This window comes from Leopardus geoffroyi, chromosome D4, assembly GCF_018350155.1.
Source record: "Leopardus geoffroyi isolate Oge1 chromosome D4, O.geoffroyi_Oge1_pat1.0, whole genome shotgun sequence".
In the NCBI taxonomy this organism is placed as follows: Eukaryota; Metazoa; Chordata; class Mammalia; order Carnivora; family Felidae; genus Leopardus; species Leopardus geoffroyi.
The window spans coordinates 63,618,252-63,621,884 of NC_059342.1; positions in this window are offsets into that span (position 1 = coordinate 63,618,252).

Below are 3,633 nucleotides of genomic sequence, written 5' to 3' on the forward strand. Positions count from 1 at the left end.
TGATTTTCTTCCTCTGGCGTTAACTGGTAAAATGAAAGATAATGAGATTTTAATCTCTTCAAAGCTTTTTCTGTTTCAAATATGGGAGTGTGTTTCTACAGCGTGGGGCACTTCAGCTAATACTTCATCGAGATTAAAAAAAGAAATCATCACAAAGAAAAATGTTTTTTCTTTTCTTCTTTCTTTTCTTTTTATTGTGCCTATATGACAAGATGGATGTTAGCTGAACCTAATGTGGTTATCATTTCACAATATATGTAAATCAAACCAGCATGCTGTATGCCTTAAACTTATACAGTGATTATATCAATTATTCTCAGTAAAGCTGGAAAAAAATTTCAAAGTAAGAAAACAGCTTGAGTCATTTGAATGAATATTGCTAATGTGATTTAGGCATTTATGAAGATGGAGATAAAATGCTATACTTAGATTTACATATGATTACTTTGATGTAGTTCCTTGCAGAATAACACAGGAACTATGATTTTGAATGTGACAGACACACACAATTCCTTTTTTTTTTTTTAAATAACTTTAAAACTTAGATGCTTTTTCACCTCTTCTAGTTCAAATGAGGGGGAAGCACTCCAAATGTACATTCCAGGAATCCTGCCTCCTTTGTCATAAACTTCGTTGCAGGGAGAGCTAAATGGAAGCCAAACTTCATTTGATGAACCCCAGATGGCTACGGATTCTGGATGTATTAGTGTTGGCAAGGGTATGGTTGAGAAGGACAAAAGGAATTGCCGAAACATGGTGTTAGAAAAAAATCTACACAGATTCGTTGACTTGTGTTTCAAAAGTTTGGGCTCCTGACTGTACAAGCAACCATGGTCTCAAGTCCTCGGGTCACAGCAGTGTCAGAGCTTACATCTTTTTCTGGATAAAAACAAACTGGGGTGGTGTACATTCTTTGTCTAAAATGTTGCCAGTGTATGAGTTTTGCAGAGGACTCAACTTTTACAAAGAACTCACATTTAAACAAAGCTGCACTGATACAATAAAAAAAAAACCCAAAAGTCATGAACCAGAAAAATGATTCCTAAGTAGTCTCTTGTTCCAGACATCTAGTCTCTGGGAAGGTTTACCTCTCTATTCTTGGTTTGTGTTAAATCGTATAATGTTTTGCCAAAAGCCACTCCTATCATCCATAGCCGCTCACCCACAGAACTTGGGTTCATTGGTACAGTGAGGTGATGGTTGTGTCACTCTCTTTCCAGCCTGTTGGCCTAAAAGTCCTAGAAGAGGCTGTGGACCCACGATGGGTGGTGTTCATGTCTAGATGATTCCCAGTGGCAACACCAGGAAGATTCAGCAGTTGCAGCCTGAAGGAAAAATCCCAACCTTTGCCTAAGAGTAACACACAGGACCCCACACCACACTAGAAATAAAACCGTAACAACCAAAAAAAAGCAGCTACGTGTTAAAAAGTTCCTGTTCACACTTGCCATTCCCTCTGCTAGAATGCATGCAAAAAAGCTTCTTTTCACAGGGGTCAGAATTGTACATCCTAACCAACCCTCACTACCTGGACCCCTCTTTGTTTCTCTCCTAAATTGTCTTCCCTAGTTCCTTTTCTCTTCGGCCAGTATTCCTCTTTTCCGTGGGCAGTTCCACTGTGGATCCCTCTACTCTTTCTCCCTTTCTTTTTCTTTTCTTCCCTTTCTTCCTGCCTGCCTTTCTTCTCCTCTCTCTCTCTCATTCATTCATTTCCTACTATATGTCAGGTATTGTTCTAGGATCTGGGCCTACAGCAGTAAATGAAAAAGAAGACTCCTGATATTGTGAAGTTTATATCCTATGGGGGGAGGTGGGGGGGGGGAATATCCTAAAATAAAAGGGGAATTTTGGGTCACAAGAGCTTTGAAGAGAATCAAACTGGGTAAGTGATAGATGGGCCTGGGGGCTGGAAAGCAGGGAGACTGCTTTAGGTAGGATGGAGAGCCTGCTGGGAGGGATTAAAGTTAGGTTGAGACCTGAATTATAGGAAAGAATTAGCCAAAGGAAAAGTGTTCCAGACAGAGAGGATGGCCATGCAAAGGCCTTACAATAAGAACAGCGTAGCAAGTCCAAGCAAGTGAAAGCAAGCTGGTGTGGTTAGAACCTGGAGAACAAGGATGGGAGTGGCACTAAGACATGAAGTCAGACGGTTCCATCTGGCCTGGAAATTAACATAGGAGGTTTGAATTTTATTCTAAATGCAGTAAGAAGTCAGGCCCTAGCAAAGTAATGCATTATATATCCAGAATATTGACCATTCACTGTTTAGTTCCTATGCATTCTCCACAGGCCGTTCCTATGACAATTTCATGATGGTGATGCACGCATGAAGAATTTATTACAGGGGCGCCTGGCTCAGTTGGTGCAGCATGCAACTCTTGATCTCAGGGTTGTGAGTTCGAGCCCCATGTTGGGTGTAGAGATTACTTAAAATCTTAAAGGGGTGCCTGGGTGGCTCAGTTAAGCGTCTGACTTCAGCTCAGGTCATGATCTCACAGTTCATGAATCTGAGCTCTACACACAGTATGGAGCCTGCTTGGGACTCTCTCTCTCTCTCCCTCCCTCTCTGCCCCTCCCCCACTCATTCTCTCTCTCTCTCAAAATAAATAAACTTGAACAGGTGACAAATGCGAGATCCTCTGCTCTACTCTACATCTTTGTCTTCTCCCATCACTTGGAACCTCTTAAAGCTACCCCATTCCTACATACTTACACAATCTGATCCTTGTTTCTTTTTGAGAAATTCATCATTTGGCTTTGGATTTTCCTCTTTTTTTACCCCAAACTATTAACAGAGATGCCTTTTTTTTTTCTTTAAGTCAGTTCACTAATCCACATTTCTGTGTAGATCATATGGGAAAAGATCAAGAAAATCTGTTAAATTCTAAGCCAAAAAAAATCCCCATTCATTACAGAGTGATGACTCGTAACAATCCTGCAACCCAAGGACTGGAGGGACCTGGAAGCCACAGCACATTTCCACTGCAGTTCTAATACATTAAGTACTTTTTAATCACATTTCCAATCATCTTTGATATGGCCCCCAGAGGTTTTCAATATAAAATTCAACCTAAAAAAAAAAGGGCCAGTTAATGAGCATTTCTCAGCAAATTCATTGTAGTTGAGATAAAAATATCCAAATGGTTCATGTGACTTAAAACTAGCCAGTTTCATGTCATGCGTTACTGTAACTCACAATGCATCATGGAGTATATAAAAATCCCACAGTAATCAACTCCAATTATAATGCCTCTCTACCGAAATTAAGTTGCCAATTAAATAAATTCTACCAAATGAGGGGTGTATCCATGGTAAATTAGATTAATCCTACCATCTTATTAATTCAGTTTGTGTTCTCCAGTTGTACTGTAGTATTTTTTACCCTTCTTTCCTTAAACAACAATAAAAAAGAATGCACAGTTCAAATGTTCCCACTCAAGAAATACAACAAAATCAGTTATCAATTTTTAAGCAAACAGCCCATAATTGTGAATGGTTACCTTGGGACTCCAAAATGGCATGTGTGTGTGTGTATGTGTGTGTGTGTGTGTGTGTATTTTCTCTATTATTCACCACATTAGAAAATCCATCCACAGAAATGAGAGGGAATGACAAAAGTCTTCTCAGGATGCC